This window comes from Patagioenas fasciata, chromosome 21 (genome assembly GCF_037038585.1).
Source record: "Patagioenas fasciata isolate bPatFas1 chromosome 21, bPatFas1.hap1, whole genome shotgun sequence".
NCBI lineage: Eukaryota > Metazoa > Chordata > Aves > Columbiformes > Columbidae > Patagioenas > Patagioenas fasciata.
In genome coordinates, this window is record NC_092540.1 from 9,799,476 (window position 1) to 9,826,681 (window position 27,206).

Here is a 27,206-nt window from a genome sequence, read left to right on the forward strand (position 1 = left end):
TCACAATAAGCCCTGGGGACAAAGTGGGGTCCTGGGATGTCACAATTGGCCCCAGTGACAAAGGGTGTCCCCATGGTGCCACAATGGGCCCTGGGGACAAAGAGGGTCCCCAGGATGTCACAATGGGCTTTGGGGACAAGGCGGGGTCCCCAGGATGTCACAATGGGGTCTTGGGACAAAGGGGGTCCCCAGGATGTCACAATGGTCCCTGGGGACAATGGGGGGTCCTGGGACGTCACAATGGGCCCTGGGGACAAAGGGGGTCCCAGGGTGTCACAATAAGCCATGGGGACAAGGGGGGTCCCCAGGATGTCACAATGGGCACTGGGGACAAAGGGGGGTCCCCACGGTGCCATGATGGGCCCTGGCGACAAGGGGGTCCCCAGGATGTCACAATGGGCCCATGGGACAAAGGGGGTACCCATGGTGTCACAATGGGCCCTGGGGACAACGGGGGGTCCTGGGATGTCAGAATGGGCCCTGGGGACAACGCGGGGTCCTGGGATGTCACAATGGGCCACGGGGACAAAGGCGATCCCCATGGTGTCACAATGGGCCCTGGGGACAAGGGGGTCCCCAGGATGTCACAATGGGCTCATGGGATAAAGGGGGTACCCACGGTGTCACTATAGGCCCTGGGGACAACGGGGGGTCCCCACGGTGCCACGATGGGTCGTGTGGACAAGGGGGTCCCCAGGATGTTCACAACGGGCCCTGAGGACAAAGGGGGTCCCCACGGTGTCACAATGGTCCCTGGGGACAACTTGGGGTCCTGGGATGTCACAATGGGCCCTGGGGACAAAGGCGGTCCCCAGGATGTCACAATAAGCCCTGAGGACAAAGGAGGGTCCCCAGGATGTCGCAATGGGCCTTGGGGACAATGGGGGGTCCTAGGAGTCACAATGGGCCCGAGTGACAAATGGGGTCTCCATGGTGTCACAATGGGCCCTGAAGACAAAGGGGGTCCCCTGAATGTCACAATGGGCCCTGAGGACAATGGGGGTTCCTGGAACGTCACAATGGGCCCTGGGGAGAAAGGGAGGTCCCCAGGATGTCACAATGGGCCCTGGAGACAATTGGGGGTTTTGGGATGTCACGATGGGCTCTGACGACAAGGGGAGGTGCCCATGGTGTCACAATGGGTCCTCAGTGACAAGGGGGGTCCCTATAGTGTAACAATGGGCTCTGCAGACAATGGAGGGTCCTGGGATGTCACAATGGGCACCAGTGACAAAGGGGGTCCTCATGGTGCCACAATGGGCCCTGGGGAGTAAGTGGGGTCCTGGGATGTCACAATGGGTCCTGGGGACAAAGGGTGATCCTTTGATGTCACAAGGGGCCCTGGAGGCAAGGGGGTCCCCAGGATGTTACAATGGGCCCTGGGCACAAAGGGGGGTCCCCATAGTGTCACAATGGGTCCCCAGTGACAAGGGGGTCCCCACGGTGCCACGATGGGCCCTGGGGACAAGGGGGTCCCCAGGATGTAACAATGTGCCCTTGGGACAATGGGGGCTCCTGCGATGTCACAATGGGCCCTGGGGACAAAGGGAGGCCCCAGGATGTCACAATGGACCCTGGGGACAAAAGGGGTCCCCGGGATGTCACAATGGGCCCAGGGGACAACGAAGCATCCTGGGACGCCACAATGGGCCCGGGGAAAAAGGGGGGTCCCCAGGTTGTTCACAATGGGCCCTGGGGACAATGGGGGTCCTGGGATGTCACAATGAACCCTAGGGACAAAGGGGGTCCCCAGGATGTCACAATGGGCCCTGGGGATAAAGGGGACTCCCCAGGATGTCACAATAGGCCCTGGGGACAAAGGGGGTCCCCAGGATGTCACAATGGGCCCTGGGTACAAGGGGGGTCCCACCCTGTCACAATGAGCACTGGGGACAAAGGGGGTCCCCAGGATGTCACAATGGGCACTGGAGACAAAGGGGGGGTCTCCACGGTGCCACGATGGGCCCTGGGGACAAGAGGGTCCCCACGGTTTCACAATGGGCCCTGGGGACAACGGGGATCTCCAGGATGTCACAATGGACCCTGGGGACTGCGGGGGGTACTAGGATGTCACAATGGGTCTTGGGGACAAAGGGGGTACCCAGGATGTCACAATGGGCCCTGGGGACAATGGGGGGTCCCTTGAAGGTCACAATGGGCCCATGGGACAAAGACGGTGCCCACGGTGTCACAGTGGGCCCTGGCGACAAAGGGGGATCCCCAGGATGTCACAATGGGCCCTGGGGACAAAGTAAAATTCTGGAATGTCACAATGGTCCCCAGTGACAAAGGCGCTCCCCATGGTGCCACAATGGGCCCTGGGGACAAAGTGGGTCCCCAGGATTTCACAATGAGCACTGGGGACAAAGGGGGGTCCCATGATGTCACAATGGGCCCTGGGGACAAGGGGGGGTTCCCATGGAGTCACAATGGGTCCTGGGGACAACGAGGCGTCCTGGGACGTCACAATGGGACTTGGGGACAAAGGGGGTCTTCCACAGTCTCACAATGGGCCCTAGAGACAAGGGGAGATCCCCAGGATGACACAATAGGCCCTGGGGACAAAGAGGAGTCCCCCTGAATGTCACAATGGGCCCTGGGGACAAGGGGGGTCCCCATGGTATCACAATAAGCCCTGGGGACAAAGTGGGGTCCTGGGATGTCACAATTGGCCCCAGTGACAAAGGGTGTCCCCATGGTGCCACAATGGGCCCTGGGGACAAAGAGGGTCCCCAGGATGTCACAATGGGCTTTGGGGACAAGGCGGGGTCCCCAGGATGTCACAATGGGGTCTTGGGACAAAGGGGGTCCCCAGGATGTCACAATGGTCCCTGGGGACAATGGGGGGTCCTGGGACGTCACAATGGGCCCTGGGGACAAAGGGGGTCCCAGGGTGTCACAATAAGCCATGGGGACAAGGGGGGTCCCCAGGATGTCACAATGGGCACTGGGGACAAAGGGGGGTCCCCACGGTGCCATGATGGGCCCTGGCGACAAGGGGGTCCCCAGGATGTCACAATGGGCCCATGGGACAAAGGGGGTACCCATGGTGTCACAATGGGCCCTGGGGACAACGGGGGGTCCTGGGATGTCAGAATGGGCCCTGGGGACAACGCGGGGTCCTGGGATGTCACAATGGGCCACGGGGACAAAGGCGATCCCCATGGTGTCACAATGGGCCCTGGGGACAAGGGGGTCCCCAGGATGTCACAATGGGCTCATGGGATAAAGGGGGTACCCACGGTGTCACTATAGGCCCTGGGGACAACGGGGGGTCCCCACGGTGCCACGATGGGTCGTGTGGACAAGGGGGTCCCCAGGATGTTCACAACGGGCCCTGAGGACAAAGGGGGTCCCCACGGTGTCACAATGGTCCCTGGGGACAACTTGGGGTCCTGGGATGTCACAATGGGCCCTGGGGACAAAGGCGGTCCCCAGGATGTCACAATAAGCCCTGAGGACAAAGGAGGGTCCCCAGGATGTCGCAATGGGCCTTGGGGACAATGGGGGGTCCTAGGAGTCACAATGGGCCCGAGTGACAAATGGGGTCTCCATGGTGTCACAATGGGCCCTGAAGACAAAGGGGGTCCCCTGAATGTCACAATGGGCCCTGAGGACAATGGGGGTTCCTGGAACGTCACAATGGGCCCTGGGGAGAAAGGGAGGTCCCCAGGATGTCACAATGGGCCCTGGAGACAATTGGGGGTTTTGGGATGTCACGATGGGCTCTGACGACAAGGGGAGGTGCCCATGGTGTCACAATGGGTCCTCAGTGACAAGGGGGGTCCCTATAGTGTAACAATGGGCTCTGCAGACAATGGAGGGTCCTGGGATGTCACAATGGGCACCAGTGACAAAGGGGGTCCTCATGGTGCCACAATGGGCCCTGGGGAGTAAGTGGGGTCCTGGGATGTCACAATGGGTCCTGGGGACAAAGGGTGATCCTTTGATGTCACAAGGGGCCCTGGAGGCAAGGGGGTCCCCAGGATGTTACAATGGGCCCTGGGCACAAAGGGGGGTCCCCATAGTGTCACAATGGGTCCCCAGTGACAAGGGGGTCCCCACGGTGCCACGATGGTCCCTGGGGACAAGAGGGGGTCCCCATGGTGTCACAATGGACCCTGGGGTCAAAGGGGGTTCCCAGGACATCACAATGGGCTCTGGGGACAATGGGGATCCTGGGACATGAGCCATGGGGACAAGGGGGGGTCCTGGGACCTCACAATGGGTCCTGGGGACAAAGCGGTTCCCCAGGACGTCACAATGGGCCCTGGGGACAAAGGGGGTCCCCACAGTGTCACAATGGGCCCTGGGGACAAAGGAGGTCCCCACAGTGTCACAATGGGCCCAGGGGACAAAAGGCGGACCCCAGGATGTCACAATGGGCCCAGGGGAGAATGGGGGGTCCTGGGACGTTATAATGGGCCCTCGGGAAAAAGGGGGTCCACATGGTGCCACAATGGGCCCTGGGGACAACGGGGGTCCCAGGATGCCACAATGGACACTGGGGACAAGGGGGTCCCCAGGATGTCACAATGGGCCCTAGGGACACAGGTGGCTCCTGGGATGTCACAATGGGCCCTGGGGACACAGGTGGTCCCCAGGATGTCACAATGGGCCCTGGGGACAAAGTGGGGTCCTAAGATGTCACAATGGGCACTGGGGACAAAGGGGGTCCCCATGGTGTCACAATGGGCCTTGAGGACAATGGGGTCTCCCCAGGATGTCACAATGGGCCTTGGGGACAAAGGGGTGTCCCCTGAATGTGCATAATGGGCCCTGGGGACAAAGGGTGGTCGCCAGGATGTCTCAGTGGGCCCTGGGGACAATGGGGTGTCCTGGGATGTCACAATGGGCACCAGTGACAAATGGGGTCTCCACGGTGTAACAATGGGCCCTGGGGATAAAGGGGGTTCTCCAGGATGTCACAATGGGCCCAAGTGATGAGTCCCCACAGTGCCACTATGGGCCCTGGAGACAAGGGGGTCCCACGGATGTCACAATGGGCCCTGGGGACAAGGGGGGTCCCCAGGATGTCACGATGGGGCCTGGGGACAACGAGGGGTCCTGGGACGTCACAATGAGCCCTGGGGAAAAAGGGTGGTCCCCATGATGTCACAATGGGCACTGGAGACAGTGGGGGGTCCTGGGATGTCACAATGGGCCCTGGGGACAAAGTAAGGTCCTCGGCTGTCACAATGAGCCCTGAGGACAAGGGGGGTTCCCAGAATTTCACAATGAGCACTGGGGACAAAGGGGGTCCCTTAATTGTCACAATGGGCCCTGGGGACAAGGGGGGTCCCTTAATTGTCACAATGGGCCCTGGGGACAAAGTGGGGTCCTGGAATGTCACAATGGGCCCAGAGGACAAAGGGGGTCCCCATGGTGCCACAGTGGGCCCTGGGGACAAAGGGGGTCCTGAGACGTCACAATGGGCCCTGGGGAAAAGGCGGGGTCCCCACGGTGTCACAATGGGCCCTGGGGACAATGGGGGGTCCTGGGATGTCACAATGGGCCCCAGTGACAAAGGGGGTCCCCATGGTGCGACAACGAGCTCTGGGGATAAAGGGGGTCTCCTGGATGTCACAATGGGCCCTGGGGACAAAGGAAGTCCCCAGAATGCCACAATGGGTCCTGGAAAGAAGTGGGGTCCCCACGGTGTCACAATGGGCCTTGGGGACAAAGGGGGGTCCCCAGGATGTCACAATGGGCCCCGGGGACAAAGGGGTCCCCAGGATGTCACAATGGGTACTGGGGACAAAGGCAGGGTCCCCATGGTGTCACAATGGACCCAAGTGACAGGACGAGTCCCCACGGTACCACTATGGGCCCTGGAGACCAGGGGGTTCCCCGGATTTCACAATGGGCCCTGGGGACTGGGGGGGGGGGTCCCCTCGGTGCCACGATGGGCCCTGGGGACAAGGGGGTCCCCAGGATGTCACAATGGGCCCTGAGGACAAATTGGGGTTCTGGGATGTCACAATGGGCCCTGGGGACAAAGGGGGTGTCCATGGTGCCACAATGGGCCCTGGGGACAAAGAGGGGTCCCCAGAATGTCACAATGGGCCCTGGGGACATTTGGGGTCCCCAGAATGTCACAATGGGCCCTGGGAACAATAGGGGGTCCTGGGACGTCACAATGGGCCCTGGAGTAAAGGGGGGTCCCCAGGATGTCACAATAGGCCCAGGGGACAAAGAGGAGTCCCCTGAATGTCATAATGGGCCCTGAGGACAAGGAGGGTCTCCACGGTGTCACAATGGGCCCTGGGGACAATGGGGGGTCCTGGGATGTCACAATAGGCCCTGGGGACAAAGGGGGTCCCCATGATTTCACAATGGGCCCAGGGGACAATGGGGCATCCTGGGACGTCACAATGGGCCCTGGGGACAAAGGGGGTCCCCATGGTGTCACAATGGCCCTGGGGATAAAGGGGGACCCCAGGATGTGTATAATGGGGCCTGGGGACAATGGGGGGTCCTGGGATGTCACAATGGGCTCTGGGGACAATAGGGGGTCCTGGGACGTCACAATGGGCCCTGGAGAAAAGGGGGGGTCCTGGGATGTCACAATAGGCCCTGGGGACAAAGGGGGTCTTCAGGATGTCACAATGGGCCCGGGGGACAAAGGGGGTCCCCAGGATGTCACAATAGGCCCTGGGGAAAAAGAGGGCTCCCCAGGATATCACAATGGGCCCTGGGGACAAAGAGGGGTCCACAGGATGTGCACAATGGGCCCTGGGGACAAAGGGGGCTCCCCAGGATATCACAATGGGCTCTGGTGACATAGGGGTCCCCAAGATGTCACAACGGGTCCTGGGGACAAGGGGGGTCCCAAGGATGTCACAATGGGCACTGGAGACAAAGGGGGGGTCCCCACGGTGCCACGATGGGCCCTGGGGACAAGGGGGTCCCCAGGATGTAACAATGTGCCCTTGGGACAATGGGGGCTCCTGCGATGTCACAATGGGCCCTGGGGACAAAGGGAGGCCCCAGGATGTCACAATGGACCCTGGGGACAAAAGGGGTCCCCGGGATGTCACAATGGGCCCAGGGGACAACGAAGCATCCTGGGACGCCACAATGGGCCCGGGGAAAAAGGGGGGTCCCCAGGTTGTTCACAATGGGCCCTGGGGACAATGGGGGTCCTGGGATGTCACAATGAACCCTAGGGACAAAGGGGGTCCCCAGGATGTCACAATGGGCCCTGGGGATAAAGGGGACTCCCCAGGATGTCACAATAGGCCCTGGGGACAAAGGGGGTCCCCAGGATGTCACAACGGGCCCTGGGTACAAGGGGGGTCCCACCCTGTCACAATGAGCACTGGGGACAAAGGGGGTCCCCAGGATGTCACAATGGGCACTGGAGACAAAGGGGGGGTCTCCACGGTGCCACAATGGGCCCTGGGGACAAGAGGGTCCCCACGGTTTCACAATGGGCCCTGGGGACAAGGGGGATCCCCGCCCTGTCACAATGGGCCCTGAGGCCAAAGGGATCCCCAGGATGTCACAATGGGCCCTGGGGACTGCGGGGGGTACTAGGATGTCACAATGGGTCTTGGGGACAAAGGGGGTACCCAGGATGTCACAATGGGCCCTGGGGACAATGGGGGGTCCCTTGAAGGTCACAATGGGCCCATGGGACAAAGAGGGTGCCCACGGTGTCACAGTGGGCCCTGGCGACAAAGGGGGATCCCCAGGATGTCACAATGGGCCCCGGGGACAAAGTAAAATCCTGGAATGTCACAATGGTCCCCAGTGACAAAGGCGCTCCCCATGGTGCCACAATGGGCCCTGGGGACAAAGTGGGTCCCCAGGATTTCACAATGAGCACTGGGGACAAAGGGGGGGTCCCAGGATGTCACAATGGGCCCTGGGGACAAGGGGGGGTTCCCATGGAGTCACAATGGCTCCTGGGGACAACGAGGCGTCCTGGGACGTCACAATGGGACTTGGGGACAAAGGGGGTCTTCCACAGTCTCACAATGGGCCCTAGAGACAAGGGGAGATCCCCAGGATGACACAATAGGCCCTGGGGACAAAGAGGAGTCCCCCTGAATGTCACAATGGGCCCTGGGGACAAGGGGGGTCCCCATGGTATCACAATAAGCCCTGGGGACAAAGTGGGGTCCTGGGATGTCACAACTGGCCCCAGGGACAAAGGGTGTCCCCATGGTGCCACAATGGGCCCTGGGGACAAAGAGGGTCCCCAGGATGTCACAATGGGCTTTGGGGACAAGGCGGGGTCCCCAGGATGTCACAATGGGGTCTTGGGACAAAGGGGGTCCCCAGGATGTCACAATGGTCCCTGGGGACAATGGGGGGTCCTGGGACGTCACAATGGGCCCTGGGGACAAAGGCGGTCCCAGGGTGTCACAATAAGCCATGGGGACAAGGGGGCTCCCCAGGATGTCACAATGGGCACTGGGGACAAATGGGGGTCCCCACGGTGCCATGATGGGCCCTGGCGACAAGGGGGTCCCCAGGATGTCACAATGGGCCCATGGGACAAAGGGGGTACCCATGGTGTCACAATGGGCCCTGGGGACAACTTGGGGTCCTGGGATGTCACAATGGGCCCCGGTGACAAAGGGGGTCCCCGTGGTGCCACAATGTGCCCCTGGGACAAAGGGGGTCCCCAGAATGTCATAATGGGCACTGGGGACAAGGGGGGTCCCCAGGATGTCACAAATGGCCCTGGGGATAAAGGGGGTCCCCATGGTGCCACAATGTGCCCCTGGGACAAAGGGGTCCCCAGGATGTCACAATAAGCCCTGGGGACAAGGGGGGTCCCCAGGATGTCAGAATGGGCCCTGGGGACAACGCGGGGTCCTGGGATGTCACAATGGGCCACGGGGACAAAGGCGATCCCCATGGTGTCACAATGGGCCCTGGGGACAAGGGGGTCCCCAGGATGTCACAATGGGCTCATGGGATAAAGGGGGTACCCACGGTGTCACTATAGGCCCTGGGGACAACGGGGGGTCCCCACGGTGCCACGATGGGTCGTGTGGACAAGGGGGTCCCCAGGATGTTCACAACGGGCCCTGAGGACAAAGGGGGTCCCCACGGTGTCACAATGGTCCCTGGGGACAACTTGGGGTCCTGGGATGTCACAATGGGCCCTGGGGACAAAGGCGGTCCCCAGGATGTCACAATAAGCCCTGGGGACAAGGGGGGTCCCCAGGATGTCACAATGGGCACTGGGGACAAAGGGGGTACCCACGGTGTCACTATAGGCCCTGGGGACAACGGGGGGTCCCCACGGTGCCACGATGGGCCCTGGGGACAAGGGGGTCCGCAGGATGTTCACAATGGGCCCTGGAGACAATGGGGTGTCCCCAGGATGTCACAATGGGCCCTGGGGACAAAGAGGGTCCCCAGGATGTCACAATCGGCCCTGGGCACAAAGGGGGGTGCACATGGTGTCAAAATGGGCCCTGGGGACAAAGGGCGTCCCCAGGATGTCACAGTGGGCCCTGGGGACAAAGTGGTCCCCATGGTATCAGAATGGGCCCTGGGGACAAAGAGGGGTGCCCTGAATGTCACAATGGGCCCTGAGGACAAAGGGGGGTCCCCAGGATGTCGCAATGGGCCTTGGGGACAATGGGGGGTCCTAGGATGTCACAATGGGCCCGAGTGACAAATGGGGTCTCCATGGTGTCACAATGGGCCCTGAAGACAAAGGGGGTCCCCTGAATGTCACAATGGGCCCTGAGGACAATGGGGGTTCCTGGAACGTCACAATGGGCCCTGGGGAGAAAGGGAGGTCCCCAGGATGTCACAATGGGCCCTGGAGACAATTGGGGGTTTTGGGATGTCACGATGGGCTCTGACGACAAGGGGAGGTGCCCATGGTGTCACAATGGGTCCTCAGTGACAAGGGGGGTCCCTATAGTGTCACAATGGGCTCTGCAGACAATGGGGGGTCCTGGGATGTCACAATGGGCACCAGTGACAAAGGGGGTCCTCATGGTGCCACAATGGGCCCTGGGGAGTAAGTGGGGTCCTGGGATGTCACAATGGGTCCTGGGGACAAAGGGTGATCCTTTGATGTCACAAGGGGCCCTGGAGGCAAGGGGGTCCCCAGGATGTTACAATGGGCCCTGGGCACAAAGGGGGGTCCCCATAGTGTCACAATGGGTCCCCAGTGACACGGGGGTCCCCACGGTGCCACGATGGGCCCTGGGGACAAGAGGGGGTCCCCATGGTGTCACAATGGACCCTGGGGTCAAAGGGGGTTCCCAGGACATCACAATGGGCTCTGGGGACAATGGGGATCCTGGGACATCACAATGAGCCCTGGGGACAAGGGGGGGTCCTGGGACGTCACAATGGGTCCTGGGGACAAAGCGGTTCCCCAGGATGTCACAATGGGCCCCGGGGACAAAGCAGGGTCCTGGGACGTCACAATGGGCCCTGGAGACAAAGGGATTCCCCAGGATGTCACAATGGGCCCTGGGGACAAAGGGGGTCCCCACAGTGTCACAATGGTCCCTGGGGACAAAGGAGATCCCCACAGTGTCACAATGGGCCCAGGGGACAAAAGGGGGACCCCAGGATGTCACAATGGGCCCAGGGGACAATGGGGGGTCCTGGGACGTTATAATGGGCCCTCGGGAAAAAGGGGGTCCACATGGTGCCACAATGGGCCCTGGGGACAACGGGGGTCCCAGGATGCCACAATGGACACTGGGGACAAGGGGGTCCCCAGGATGTCACAATGGGCACTGGGGACAACGGTGGCTCCTGGGATGTCACAATGGGCCCTGGGGACACAGGTGGTCCCCAGGATGTCACAATGGGCCCTGGGGACAAAGTGGGGTCCTAAGATGTCACAATGGGCACTGGGGACAAAGGGGGTCCCCATGGTGCCACAATGGGCCTTGGGGACAATGGGGTCTCCCCACGATGTCACAATGGGCCTTGGGGACAAAGGGGTGTCCCCTGAATGTGCATAATGGGCCCTGGGGACAAAGGGTGGTCGCCGGGATGTCTCAGTGGGCCCTGGGGACAATGGGGTGTCCTGGGATGTCACAATGGGCCCCAGTGACAAATGGGGTCTCCACGGTGTCACAATGGGCCCTGGAGTAAAGGGGGGTCCCCAGGATGTCACAATAGTCCCTGGGGACAAAGAGGAGTCCCCTGAATGTCATAATGGGCCCTGAGGACAAGGAGGGTCTCCACGGTGTCACAATGGGCCCTGGGGACAATGGGGGGTCCTGGGATGTCACAATAGGCCCTGGGGACAAAGGGGGTCCCCATGATTTCACAATGGGCCCAGGGGACAATGGGGCATCCTGGGACGTCACAATGGGCCCTGGGGACAAAGGGGGTCCCCATGGTGTCACAATGGCCCTGGGGATAAAGGGGGACCCCAGGATGTGTATAATGGGGCCTGGGGACAATGGGGGGTCCTGGGATGTCACAATGGGCTCTGGGGACAATAGGGGGTCCTGGGACGTCACAATGGGCCCTGGAGAAAAGGGGGGGTCCTGGGATGTCACAATAGGCCCTGGGGACAAAGGGGGTCTTCAGGATGTCACAATGGGCCCGGGGGACAAAGGGGGTCCCCAGGATGTCACAATAGGCCCTGGGGAAAAAGAGGGCTCCCCAGGATATCACAATGGGCCCTGGGGACAAAGAGGGGTCCACAGGATGTGCACAATGGGCCCTGGGGACAAAGGGGGCTCCCCAGGATATCACAATGGGCTCTGGTGACATAGGGGTCCCCAAGATGTCACAACGGGTCCTGGAGACAAGGGGGGTCCCAAGGATGTCACAATGGGCACTGGAGACAAAGGGGGGGTCCCCACGGTGCCACGATGGGCCCTGGGGACAAGGGGGTCCCCAGGATGTAACAATGTGCCCTTGGGACAATGGGGGCTCCTGCGATGTCACAATGGGCCCTGGGGACAAAGGGAGGCCCCAGGATGTCACAATGGACCCTGGGGACAAAAGGGGTCCCCGGGATGTCACAATGGGCCCAGGGGACAACGAAGCATCCTGGGACGCCACAATGGGCCCGGGGAAAAAGGGGGGTCCCCAGGTTGTTCACAATGGGCCCTGGGGACAATGGGGGTCCTGGGATGTCACAATGAACCCTAGGGACAAAGGGGGTCCCCAGGATGTCACAATGGGCCCTGGTGATAAAGGGGACTCCCCAGGATGTCACAATAGGCCCTGGGGACAAAGGGGGTCCCCAGGATGTCACAACGGGCCCTGGGTACAAGGGGGGTCCCACCCTGTCACAATGAGCACTGGGGACAAAGGGGGTCCCCAGGATGTCACAATGGGCACTGGAGACAAAGGGGGGGTCTCCACGGTGCCACAATGGGCCCTGGGGACAAGAGGGTCCCCACGGTTTCACAATGGGCCCTGGGGACAAGGGGGATCCCCGCCCTGTCACAATGGGCCCTGGGGCCAAAGGGATCCCCAGGATGTCACAATGGGCCCTGGGGACTGCGGGGGGTACTAGGATGTCACAATGGGTCTTGGGGACAAAGGGGGTACCCAGGATGTCACAATGGGCCCTGGGGACAATGGGGGGTCCCTTGAAGGTCACAATGGGTCCATGGGACAAAGAGGGTGCCCACGGTGTCACAGTGGGCCCTGGCGACAAAGGGGGATCCCCAGGATGTCACAATGGGCCCCGGGGACAAAGTAAAATCCTGGAATGTCACAATGGTCCCCAGTGACAAAGGCGCTCCCCATGGTGCCACAATGGGCCCTGGGGACAAAGTGGGTCCCCAGGATTTCACAATGAGCACTGGGGACAAAGGGGGGTCCCAGGATGTCACAATGGGCCCTGGGGACAAGGGGGGGTTCCCATGGAGTCACAATGGCTCCTGGGGACAACGAGGCGTCCTGGGACGTCACAATGGGACTTGGGGACAAAGGGGGTCTTCCACAGTCTCACAATGGGCCCTAGAGACAAGGGGAGATCCCCAGGATGACACAATAGGCCCTGGGGACAAAGAGGAGTCCCCCTGAATGTCACAATGGGCCCTGGGGACAAGGGGGGTCCCCATGGTATCACAATAAGCCCTGGGGACAAAGTGGGGTCCTGGGATGTCACAACTGGCCCCAGTGACAAAGGGTGTCCCCATGGTGCCACAATGGGCCCTGGGGACAAAGAGGGTCCCCAGGATGTCACAATGGGCTTTGGGGACAAGGCGGGGTCCCCAGGATGTCACAATGGGGTCTTGGGACAAAGGGGGTCCCCAGGATGTCACAATGGTCCCTGGGGACAATGGGGGGTCCTGGGACGTCACAATGGGCACTGGAGACAAAGGGGGGGTCTCCACGGTGCCACAATGGGCCCTGGGGACAAGAGGGTCCCCACGGTTTCACAATGGGCCATGGGGACAAGGGGGGTCCCCAGGATGTCACAATGGGCACTGGGGACAAATGGGGGTCCCCACGGTGCCATGATGGGCCCTGGCGACAAGGGGGTCCCCATGGTGTCACAATGGGCCCTGGGGACAACTTGGGGTCCTGGGATGTCACAATGGGCCCCGGTGACAAAGGGGGTCCCCGTGGTGCCACAATGTGCCCCTGGGACAAAGGGGGTCCCCAGAATGTCATAATGGGCACTGGGGACAAGGGGGGTCCCCAGGATGTCACAAGTGGCCCTGGGGATAAAGGGGGTCCCCATGGTGCCACAATGTGCCCCTGGGACAAAGGGGTCCCCAGGATGTCACAATAAGCCCTGGGGACAAGGGGGGTCCCCAGGATGTTCACAATGGGCCCTGAGGACAAAGGGGGTCCCCACGGTGTCACAATGGTCCCTGGGGACAACTTGGGGTCCTGGGATGTCACAATGGGCCCTGGGGACAAAGGCGGTCCCCAGGATGTCAAAATAAGCCCTGGGACAAAGGGGGTCCCCAGAATGTCATAATGGGCACTGGGGACAAGGGGGGTCCCCAGGATGTCACAAATGGCCCTGGGGATAAAGGGGGTCCCCATGGTGCCACAATGTGCCCCTGGGACAAAGGGGTCCCCAGGATGTCACAATAAGCCCTGGGGACAAGGGGGGTCCCCAGGATGTCAGAATGGGCCCTGGGGACAACGCGGGGTCCTGGGATGTCACAATGGGCCACGGGGACAAAGGCGATCCCCATGGTGTCACAATGGGCCCTGGGGACAAGGGGGTCCCCAGGATGTCACAATGGGCTCATGGGATAAAGGGGGTACCCACGGTGTCACTATAGGCCCTGGGGACAACGGGGGGTCCCCACGGTGCCACGATGGGTCGTGTGGACAAGGGGGTCCCCAGGATGTTCACAACGGGCCCTGAGGACAAAGGGGGTCCCCACGGTGTCACAATGGTCCCTGGGGACAACTTGGGGTCCTGGGATGTCACAATGGGCCCTGGGGACAAAGGCGGTCCCCAGGATGTCACAATAAGCCCTGGGGACAAGGGGGGTCCCCAGGATGTCACAATGGGCACTGGGGACAAAGGGGGTACCCACGGTGTCACTATAGGCCCTGGGGACAACGGGGGGTCCCCACGGTGCCACGATGGGCCCTGGGGACAAGGGGGTCCGCAGGATGTTCACAATGGGCCCTGGAGACAATGGGGTGTCCCCAGGATGTCACAATGGGCCCTGGGGACAAAGAGGGTCCCCAGGATGTCACAATCGGCCCTGGGCACAAAGGGGGGTGCACATGGTGTCAAAATGGGCCCTGGGGACAAAGGGCGTCCCCAGGATGTCACAGTGGGCCCTGGGGACAAAGTGGTCCCCATGGTATCAGAATGGGCCCTGGGGACAAAGAGGGGTGCCCTGAATGTCACAATGGGCCCTGAGGACAAAGGGGGGTCCCCAGGATGTCGCAATGGGCCTTGGGGACAATGGGGGGTCCTAGGATGTCACAATAGGCCCGAGTGACAAATGGGGACTCCATGGTGTCACAATGGGCCCTGAAGACAAAGGGGGTCCCCTGAATGTCACAATGGGCCCTGAGGACAATGGGGGTTCCTGGAACGTCACAATGGGCCCTGGGGAGAAAGGGAGGTCCCCAGGATGTCACAATGGGCCCTGGAGACAATTGGGGGTTTTGGGATGTCACGATGGGCTCTGACGACAAGGGGAGGTGCCCATGGTGTCACAATGGGTCCTCAGTGACAAGGGGGGTCCCTATAGTGTCACAATGGGCTCTGCAGACAATGGGGGGTCCTGGGATGTCACAATGGGCACCAGTGACAAAGGGGGTCCTCATGGTGCCACAATGGGCCCTGGGGAGTAAGTGGGGTCCTGGGATGTCACAATGGGTCCTGGGGACAAAGGGTGATCCTTTGATGTCACAAGGGGCCCTGGAGGCAAGGGGGTCCCCAGGATGTTACAATGGGCCCTGGGCACAAAGGGGGGTCCCCATAGTGTCACAATGGGTCCCCAGTGACACGGGGGTCCCCACGGTGCCACGATGGGCCCTGGGGACAAGAGGGGGTCCCCATGGTGTCACAATGGACCCTGGGGTCAAAGGGGGTTCCCAGGACATCACAATGGGCTCTGGGGACAATGGGGATCCTGGGACATCACAATGAGCCCTGGGGACAAGGGGGGGTCCTGGGACGTCACAATGGGTCCTGGGGACAAAGCGGTTCCCCAGGATGTCACAATGGGCCCCGGGGACAAAGCAGGGTCCTGGGACGTCACAATGGGCCCTGGAGACAAAGGGATTCCCCAGGATGTCACAATGGGCCCTGGGGACAAAGGGGGTCCCCACAGTGTCACAATGGTCCCTGGGGACAAAGGAGATCCCCACAGTGTCACAATGGGCCCAGGGGACAAAAGGGGGACCCCAGGATGTCACAATGGGCCCAGGGGACAATGGGGGGTCCTGGGACGTTATAATGGGCCCTCGGGAAAAAGGGGGTCCACATGGTGCCACAATGGGCCCTGGGGACAACGGGGGTCCCAGGATGCCACAATGGACACTGGGGACAAGGGGGTCCCCAGGATGTCACAATGGGCCCTGGGGACAACGGTGGCTCCTGGGATGTCACAATGGGCCCTGGGGACACAGGTGGTCCCCAGGATGTCACAATGGGCCCTGGGGACAAAGTGGGGTCCTAAGATGTCACAATGGGCACTGGGGACAAAGGGGGTCCCCATGGTGCCACAATGGGCCTTGGGGACAATGGGGTCTCCCCAGGATGTCACAATGGGCCTTGGGGACAAAGGGGTGTCCCCTGAATGTGCATAATGGGCCCTGGGGACAAAGGGTGGTCGCCGGGATGTCTCAGTGGGCCCTGGGGACAATGGGGGGTCCTGGGATGTCACAATAGGCCCTGGGGACAAAGGGGGTCCCCATGATTTCACAATGGGCCCAGGGGACAATGGGGCATCCTGGGACGTCACAATGGGCCCTGGGGACAAAGGGGGTCCCCATGGTGTCACAATGGCCCTGGGGATAAAGGGGGACCCCAGGATGTGTATAATGGGGCCTGGGGACAATGGGGGGTCCTGGGATGTCACAATGGGCTCTGGGGACAATAGGGGGTCCTGGGACGTCACAATGGGCCCTGGAGAAAAGGGGGGGTCCTGGGATGTCACAATAGGCCCTGGGGACAAAGGGGGTCTTCAGGATGTCACAATGGGCCCGGGGGACAAAGGGGGTCCCCAGGATGTCACAATAGGCCCTGGGGAAAAAGAGGGCTCCCCAGGATATCACAATGGGCCCTGGGGACAAAGAGGGGTCCACAGGATGTGCACAATGGGCCCTGGGGACAAAGGGGGCTCCCCAGGATATCACAATGGGCTCTGGTGACATAGGGGTCCCCAAGATGTCACAACGGGTCCTGGGGACAAGGGGGGTCCCAAGGATGTCACAATGGGCACTGGAGACAAAGGGGGGGTCCCCACGGTGCCACGATGGGCCCTGGGGACAAGGGGGTCCCCAGGATGTAACAATGTGCCCTTGGGACAATGGGGGCTCCTGCGATGTCACAATGGGCCCTGGGGACAAAGGAAGTCCCCAGAATGCCACAATGGGTCCTGGAAAGAAGTGGGGTCCCCACCGTGTCACAATGGGCCTTGGGGACAAAGGGGGGTCCACAGGATGTCACAATGGGCCCCGGGGACAAAGGGGTCCCCAGGATGTCACAATGGACCCTGGGGACAAAAGGGGTCCCCGGGATGTCACAATGGGCCCAGGGGACAACGAAGCATCCTGGGACGCCACAATGGGCCCGGGGAAAAAGGGGGGTCCCCAGGTTGTTCACAATGGACCCTGGGGACAATGGGGGTCCTGGGATGTCACAATGAACCCTAGGGACAAAGGGGGTCCCCAGGATGTCACAATGGGCCCTGGGGATAAAGGGGACTCCCCAGGATGTCACAATAGGCCCTGGGGACAAAGGGGGTCCCCAGGATGTCACAACGGGCCCTGGGTACAAGGGGGGTCCCACCCTGTCACAATGAACACTGGGGACAAAGGGGGTCCCCAGGATGTCACAATGGGCACTGGAGACAAAGGGGGGGTCTCCACGGTGCCACAATGGGCCCTGGGGACAAGAGGGTCCCCACGGTTTCACAATGGGCCCTGGGGACAAGGGGGATCCCCGCCCTGTCACAATGGGCCCTGGGGCCAAAGGGATCCCCAGGATGTCACAATGGGCCCTGGGGACTGCGGGGGGTACTAGGATGTCACAATGGGTCTTGGGGACAAAGGGGGTACCCAGGATGTCACAATGGGCCCTGGGGACAATGGGGGGTCCCTTGAAGGTCACAATGGGCCCATGGGACAAAGAGGGTGCCCACGGTGTCACAGTGGGCCCTGGCGACAAAGGGGGATCCCCAGGATGTCACAATGGGCCCCGGGGACAAAGTAAAATCCTGGAATGTCACAATGGTCCCCAGTGACAAAGGCGCTCCCCATGGTGCCACAATGGGCCCTGGGGACAAAGTGGGTCCCCAGGATTTCACAATGAGCACTGGGGACAAAGGGGGGTCCCAGGATGTCACAATGGGCCCTGGGGACAAGGGGGGGTTCCCATGGAGTCACAATGGCTCCTGGGGACAACGAGGCGTCCTGGGACGTCACAATGGGACTTGGGGACAAAGGGGGTCTTCCACAGTCTCACAATGGGCCCTAGAGACAAGGGGAGATCCCCAGGATGACACAATAGGCCCTGGGGACAAAGAGGAGTCCCCCTGAATGTCACAATGGGCCCTGGGGACAAGGGGGGTCCCCATGGTATCACAATAAGCCCTGGGGACAAAGTGGGGTCCTGGGATGTCACAACTGGCCCCAGGGACAAAGGGTGTCCCCATGGTGCCACAATGGGCCCTGGGGACAAAGAGGGTCCCCAGGATGTCACAATGGGCCCCGGGGACAAAGCAGGGTCCTGGGACGTCACAATGGGCCCTGGAGACAAAGGGATTCCCCAGGATGTCACAATGGTCCCTGGGGACAAAGGGGGTCCCCACAGTGTCACAATGGTCCCTGGGGACAAAGGAGATCCCCACAGTGTCACAATGGGCCCAGGGGACAAAAGGGGGACCCCAGGATGTCACAATGGGCCCAGGGGACAATGGGGGGTCCTGGGACGTTATAATGGGCCCTCGGGAAAAAGGGGGTCCACATGGTGCCACAATGGGCCCTGGGGACAACGCGGGTCCACATGGATGCCACAATGGACACTGGGGACAAGGGGGTCCCCAGGATGTCACAATGGGCCCTGGGGACAACGGTGGCTCCTGATGTCACAATGGGCCCTGGGGACACAGGTGGTCCCCAGGATGTCACAATGGGCCCTGGGGACAAAGTGGGGTCCTAAGATGTCACAATGGGCACTGGGGACAAAGGGGGTCCCCATGGTGCCACAATGGGCCTTGGGGACAATGGGGTCTCCCCAGGATGTCACAATGGGCCTTGGGGACAAAGGGGTGTCCCCTGAATGTGCATAATGGGCCCTGGGGACAAAGGGTGGTCGCCGGGATGTCTCAGTGGGCCCTGGGGACAATGGGGTGTCCTGGGATGTCACAATGGGCCCCAGTGACAAATGGGGTCTCCACGGTGTCACAATGGGCCCTGGGGATAAAGGGGGGTCTCCAGGATGTCACAATGGGCCCAAGTGATGAGTCCCCACAGTGCCACTATGGGCCCTGGAGACAAGGGGGGTCCCCAGGATGTCACGATGGGGCCTGGGGACAACGAGGGGTCCTGGGACGTCACAATGAGCCCTGGGGAAAAAGGGTGGTCCCCATGATGTCACAATGGGCACTGGAGACAGTGGGGGGTCCTGGGATGTCACAATGGGCCCTGGGGACAAAGTAAGGTCCTCGGCTGTCACAATGAGCCCTGAGGACAAGGGGGGTTCCCAGAATTTCACAATGAGCACTGGGGACAAAGGGGGTCCCTTAATTGTCACAATGGGCCCTGGGGACAAGGGGGGTCCCTTAATTGTCACAATGGGCCCTGGGGACAAAGTGGGGTCCTGGAATGTCACAATGGGCCCAGAGGACAAAGGGGGTCCCCATGGTGCCACAGTGGGCCCTGGGGACAAAGGGGGTCCTGAGACGTCACAATGGGCCCTGGGGAAAAGGCGGGGTCCCCACGGTGTCACAATGGGCCCTGGGGACAATGGGGGGTCCTGGGATGTCACAATGGGCCCCAGTGACAAAGGGGGTCCCCATGGTGCGACAACGAGCTCTGGGGATAAAGGGGGTCTCCAGGATGTCACAATGGGCCCTGGGGACAAAGGAAGTCCCCAGAATGCCACAATGCGTCCTGGAAAGAAGTGGGGTCCCCACGGTGTCACAATGGGCCTTGGGGACAAAGGGGGGTCCCCAGGATGTCACAATGGGCCCCGGGGACAAAGGGGTCCCCAGGATGTCACAATGGGTACTGGGGACAACGAGGGGTCCTGGGACGTCACAATGAGCCCTGGGGAGAAAGGGGGGTCCCCACCCTGTCAGAAGGGACCCTGGGGACAAGGTGGGGTCCTGGGATGTCACAATGGGCCCTGGGGACAAAGGGGGTGTCCATCATGCCACAATGGGCCCTGGGGACTAGGGGGGGGGGGGTCCCCTCGGTGCCACGATGGGCCCTGGGGACAAAGGGGGTCCCCAGAATGTCACAATGGGCCCTGGGGACATTTGGGGTCCCCAGAATGTCACAATGGGCGCTGGGGACAATGGGGGATCCTGAGACGTCACAATGGGCCCTGGGGACAAAGTGGGTCCCCATGGTGTCACAACACCCTGGGGACAATGCAGGGTCCCCAGGATGTCACAATGGCCCCTGGGGACATTAGGGGTCCCCACGGTTTCACGATCTTAACCCTTGACACCCCCCAACTACTGGGTCCTTAGGGTTACTCCCGGGTCCCTCCTGAACTGAATCCCCGCCTGAACTCCTGGGTCTGATAGAGGGCACGAACATTTTAAGGGTTAACAAAACATAATTGGGTGCCCACTAACGAGCCAACACTTTAGGGCTGAGCCACACGAGCCCTTAGTTCAGAGCTTTAGGTGAACTCATGGTAAGGAAACCAGAACCCAGCAGTGCCAGGATCAGGAGTTTTACGGCACCAGCTGTGAAGTCGAGGGGACGAGAGAACCGAGATTTACAGCAAAAAGGGGGTGCCAGGCTGGGTTCAACCGACCTGGAGCTTGGGTCCCAGTCCATTCAACACAAGGAGCCAAACCTGAGGAAGCTGAAGGAGCCTTCATCCAAAGACCCCTCCTCCAGAGCACCAGGTGGCGCCGCGCAGGCGAACGGGGGGCGTCCAGGCGGAGACCACGGCAGTGATGAGCGGGAAAGGTTCTGGATGTGTGCGGGCGCTCCGGGGTCGTTGGGACACGAGCACCTCGCTGTATTTAAACGCAGCTCCTGCCGCTCGGAGCGGCGCACGAGGGGTGGAACCATCGCTCCCCTTGCGCCCGACGGCGAAACGAACGCAGCTGCTCTGGAACCCTGCGGGGTGTGAAAGTTCATGGCTCCGGAGGCTGTAAAGTTGTTTCTGCGCCTCCGTTCCCCTCATGGCCCCCCCATTCCCTTCACACCGACCCTCAATCCACCCCCCACCCGACCCCCAGCTCCCCCCAAACCCCGACCCCCAGCTCCCCCCCACCGACCCCCAAATGCCCCCCCGACCCCCAATTCCTCCCCAGACTGACCCCCAATGCCCCCTCACACTGACCCCCAAGGCCGCCCCCGCACACCAACCCCCCAGTTCCCCCCTCAAACACCGACCCCCAATCCCCCCCCGGACCCTAATTCCCCCTCGCACTGACCCCCAACGCCCCCCACACCAACCCCTAATGCCCCTCACATCGACCCCCAAATCCTCCCCAGACTGACCCCTCAAATCCTCCCCAGACCAACCCCCAACTTCCCCCCCACACCGACCCCCAATTCCCCCTCACACCGACCCCCAATGTCCCCCCCCCCACACCAGACCCCAATTCCCCCCCACACCGACCCCCAATTCCCCCCACACTGATCCCCAATGCCCCCCCCCACACCGACCCCCAATTCCTCCCCAGACTGACCCCCAATGCCCCCTCACACCGACCCCCAAGGCCCCCCCTGCACTGACCCCCCCACACCGACCCCCCAATTCCCCCCTCAAACACCGACCCCCAGTGCCCCCCCACTGGACCCTAATTCCCCCTCGCACCGACCCCCAACGCCCCCCACACACCGACCCCCAGTTCCTGCCCCCCACACCAACCCCTAATGCCCCTCACATCGACCCCCAAATCCTCCCCACACTGACCCCTCAAATCCTCCCCACACCAACCCCCAACTTCCCCCACACCGACCCCCAATTCCCCCTCACACCGACCCCCCAAGCCCCCCCCACCGATCCCCAATTCCTCCCCACACCGACCCCCAATGTCCCGCTCACACCGCCCCCCAGTTCCTCCCCCACACCGCCCCCCAATTCCCCCCTCACACCGACCCCAAATCCCCACCCCCACACTGCGCCCCAAATCCCCCCCTCACACCGACCCCCAATGTCCCCCCCCGGCCCCCCAATGCCCCTCACACCGACCCCAATTCCTCCCCCCACACCGACCCCCAATGCCCCTCCCGCCGACCCCCAGCTCCCCTCACAACCTCCACCAAAACGGCGGCGCCTCCCTCTCCTCCCTCCCGCCTTTTCCCGCCACACACCCCCGGCACGTGACGCCGGCGAGGGGGCGTGGCCGGCGGCGAGGGGGCGTGGCCGCGGCGCCGGCGGGCGGGAAGCGCCGGGGCGGGAAACGCCGGGTTAGGAGATCGCGTCCCCTCGGGTCCCTCGTGTCTCTTCATGTCCCATCGCGTCCCCTCGGGTCCCTCGTGTCCCTTCATGTCCCATCGTGTCCCCTCGCGTCCCTCGGGTCCCTTCATCGTCCCCTCGTGTCCCTCGGGTCCCCTCGTGTCCCCTCATCTCCTCAGCACCCCCGCTGGAGCCCGCCCGTCCCTCCCCTCCAGGAGAGACCCCGGGGCTGGGGCAGATCCGCCATCAATCCCCCCACAGACTTTTTCCCTCTTTCCTCCCCCTCTTCCCTCTTTTGCCCCCTTTTCCCCCTTTATCCCTCTTTCCCCCCTTTTTCCCTTTCACCCCCTTTTTCCCTCTTTTTCCTCTTTCCCCCCCTTTCTCCTCTTTCCCCTCTTGCCCCCCTTTTCTCTCTTCCCCCTTTATCCCTCTTCCCCTCTTTTTCCCTCTTTCCCCTCTTTTCCCCCCTTTTTCCTCTTTCCCCTCTTTCCCTTTTTCCCTCTTTCCCCTCTTTTCCCCCCTTTATCCCTCTTTCCCCTCTTTTTCCCTTCCCCCCTTTCACCCCCTTTTCCGTCTTTTCCCCCTTTTCCCTCTTTCCCCCCTTTTTCCATATTTTTCCTCTTTCCCCCTTTATCCCTGTTTCCCCCTTTTTCCCTCTTTCCCCCTTTTTTCCTTCTTCCCCTCTTTCCCCCCTTTTCCCTCTTTTTCCTCTTTCCCCCCTTTTCCCCCCTCTTCCCCTCTTCCCCCCTTTTCCCTCTTTCCTCCCTTTTTCCCTCTTCCCCTCTTTCCCCCCTTTTCCCTCTTTTTCCTCTTCCCCCCCCCCTTCCCCCCCTTTTCCCTCTTTTTCCTCTTCCCCCCTTTCCCCCCCTTTTTCCCTCTTCCCCCTTTTCCCCCTTTTTTCCTTCTTTCCCTCCTTTTCCCTCTTCCCCTCTTTCCCCCCTTTCCCCCTCTTTTTCCTCTTTCCCCCTTTCCCCCCTCTTCCCCTTTTCCCCCCTTTTTCCCTCTTTCCCCCCTTTCCCCCTCTTCCCCTCTTTCCTCCCTTTTTCCCCCTTTTCCCTCTTTCCCCCCTTTTTCCCTCTTTTCCCTTTTTCCCCCTTTTCCCTCTTTCCCCCTTTTCCCCCCTTTTCCCTCTTCCCCCGTTTCCCTCTCCCGTTTTCCCGTCCCTCCTCCCATTCCCATGCAGCCCAACCCCTTCCCCCCTTTTCCCCAGAGCAGTTTTCATACAGATCCCCCCTTTCCCCCCAGCCCCGAACCCCCGGGGGTTTCTCAGCATCAGCAGCCACTTCACTCCCCCCAATTTAACTCTTTGTGTCCCTTTTCCAGGCTCTTTGGGAGCCCGGGTGTCCTGGGGCCGCTCTGGTTTTTGCTCCGGGGTGTTTGGAGCCCAGTGACCATGGACCTGTTTCCCTTGGGCGACGAGCTGCGTGGCTTTGCCCAGAGCCCCGGGCTGCTCTGCGGGGAAGCGCTGGACCTGAGCCTGGAGCCCGACCTGAGCCTGGAGCCCAGTCTGAGCCTGGAGCCCGACCTGAGCCTGCAGCCCAACCTGAGCCTGGAGCCCAGTCTGAGCCTGGAGCCCAACCTGAGCCTGGAGCCCAGTCTGAGCCTGGAGCCCAACCTGAGCCTGGAGCCCGACCTGGAGCCCAACCTGAGCCTGGAGCCTGACCTGGAGCCCAATGTGAGCCTGGAGCCTGACCTGGAGCCCAACCTGAGCCTTGAACCTGACCTGGAGCCCAACCTGAGCCTGGAGCCCAACCTGAGCCTGGAGCCTGACCTGAGCCTGGAGCCCGACCTGGAGCCCAACGTGAGCCTGGAGCCTGACCTGGAGCCCAGCCTGAGCCTTGAACCTGACCTGGAGCCCAACCTGAGCCTGGAGCCCAACCTGAGCCTGGAGCCCGACCTGGAGCCCAACCTGAGCCTGGAACCTGACCTGGAGCCCAACCTGAGCCTGGAGCCTGACCTGGAGCCCAACCTGAGCATTGAGCTCAGTATTTACTAATGATGGTCAGTATTTATTAATGATGATCAGTATTTATTAATGGTGATCAGTAATTATTAATAACGGCTAGTATTTATTAATGACGATCAGTATTTATTAATGATGGTCAGTATTTATTAATGATGATCAGTATTTATTAGTGGTGATCAGTAATTATTAATAACGGTCAGTATTTATTAATGACGATCACTATTTACTAATGATGGTCAGTATTTACTAATGATGATCAGTATTTATTAGTGGTGATCAGTAATTATTAATAACGGTCAGTATTTATTAATGACGATCAGTATTTATTAATGATGGTCAGTATTTATTAATGACGATCAGTATTTATTAATGATGGTCAGTATTTATTAAGGACAATCAGCATTTATTAATGATGGTCAGTATTTATTAATGATGATCAGCATTATTAATAAGGATCAATATTTATTAATGGTGATCAGTATTTGTTAATAACGATCAGTATTTATTAGTGATAGTCAGTATTTATTAATGGTGATCAGTATTTATTAATGGTGGTCAGTATTTATTAGTAACGATCGGTATTTATTAATGACAATCAGTATTTATTAATGACGGTCAGTATTTATTAATAACGATTGGTATTTATTAATGATGATCAGTATTTATTAATGATGGCCAGTATTTATTAATGATGATCAGCATTATGAATAAGGATCAATATTTATTAATGGTGATCAGCATTTATTAATAAGGATCAGTATTTATTAATGATGGTCAGTATTTATTAATGGCGATCAGTATTTATTAATGATGGCCAGTATTTATTAATGGCTGGAAGGACCATTCAGCCAGCCAGCCACAGTCCAGGAGGTTCCTCCAGCGCATTGATGATAACTTCCTCATGCAGATGGTGGAGGAGCCGACCAGGAGAGGTGCACTGCTGGATCTCATCCTCACTAACAAAGAGGGTCTGGTCGAAGCAGTAAAGGTCGAGGGCTGCCTGGGTTGCAGTGACCACGAGAGGGTGGAGTTCAGCATCTCGTGTGGCAGGAACAGAACAGCAAGTAGAATTGCAACCCTGGACTTTGGCAGGGCTAATTTCGGCCTTTCCAAGCAATTGCTGGGGGAAATCCCATGGGCAAGACTGCTTGAAGGAAAAGGGGCCCAAGAGAGCTGGATTGCATTCAGAGATTGCTTCTTCCATGCTCAGGATCAGAGCATCCCCACACGTAGGAAGTCGAGGAAGGGAGCCAGGAGGCCTGCGTGGTTGAATAGGGGTCTGTTGGGTATGCTCAAGCAGAAGAGGCGAGTTTACAGGTCATGGAAGCAGGGGCTGGCCACTTGGGAGGAATATAAGGCTGCTGTTAGAGGATGCAGGAGGGCAGCTAGGGTAGCCAGGGCCTCCTTAGAATTACAGCTGGCGAGAGGGGTCAAGGACAGCAAGAAGAACTTTTTCAAATACATAGCAGATAAAACTAATACCAGAGGCAATGTAGGCCCACTGATGAATGAGGTGGGTGCCCTGGTGGCAGAAGACACAGAGAAGGCAGAATTGCTGAATGCCACCTTTGTCTCTGTCTACTCCGCTGGAGGCTGTCCTGGGGAACCCTGTACCCCTGAGACCCCGGATGAAGCCAGGTCAATGGAGGAGTTTGCTTTAGTCGATGAGGACTGGGTTAGGGAACAATTAAATAGTCTGGACATCCATAAATCCATGGGTCCAGATGGGATGCACCCGCGGGTGCTGAGGGAGCTGGCTGAAGTCATTGCTGGACCGCTCTCCATCATTTTTGCCAAGTCTTGGGAAACGGGAGAGGTGCCCGAGGATTGGAGGAAAGCAAATGTCACTGCAGGCTTCAAAAAGGGCAAGAAGGAGGACCCGGGTAATTATAGAGCGGTCAGCCTCACCTCTGTCCCTGGGAAAGTAATGGAACAGCTTATCCTTGGTGCCATCTCAAGGCACATCAGGGATAAGAGGGTCATTAGGGGCAGTCAGCATGGCTTTACCAAGGGGAAGTCATGCTTGACCAACCTCATAGCCTTTTATGAGAATGTACCAAGGTGGATGGATGATGGCAGAGCGGTGGATGTGGTCTACCTTGACTTCAGTAAAGCCTTTGACACAGTCCCTCACAGCATCCTCACAGCTAAATTGAGGAGGTGTGGTCTGGACAATAGAGTAGTGAGGTGGGTTGCAAACTGGCTTAAAGAGAGAAGCCAGAGAGTGGCGGTCAATGGTGCGGAGTCCAGTTGGAGGCCAGTATCTAGTGGAGTGCCTCAGGGGTCAGTACTGGGGCCAATATTATTCAATATATTCATTAATGATTTAGACGAGGGAATTGAGTGTACTATCAGCAAGTTTGCTGATGACACCAAGCTGGGAGGAGTGGCTGACACTGGAAGCTGTGCCGCCATCCAGAGACCTGGACAGGCTGGAGAGTTGGGCGGGGGATAACCTGATGGAATTTAACAAGGGAAAGTGTAGAGTCCTGCATCTGGGCAGGAACAACCCCAGGTTCCAGTATAGGTTGGGGAATGACCTATTAGAGAGCAGTGTAGGGGAAAGGGACCTGGGTGTCCTGGTGGACAACAGGATGACCATGAGCCAGCACTGTGCCCTTGTGGCCAGGAAGGCCAATGGTACCTGGGGTGTATTAGAGGAGGGGTGGTCAGTAGGTCAGAGAGGTCCTCCATCCTCTCTACTCCACCCTGGTTAGACCACACCTGGAATATTGTGTCCAGTTGTGGTCCCTCAGTTCCAGAAGGACAGGGAACTGCTGGAGAGGGTCCAGCATAGGGCAACAAAGATGCTGAAGGGAGTGGAGCATCTCCCTTATGAAGAAAGGCTGAGGGAGCTGGGGCTCTTTAGTTTGGAGAAGAGGAGACTGAGGGGTGACCTTATTAATGTTTATAAATATATAAAGGGTGAGTGCCACGAGGATGGAGCCGGGCTCTTCTCAGTGGCAAACAATGATAGGACAAGGGGCAATGGGATCAAGCTGGAACACAAGAGGTTCCACTTAAATT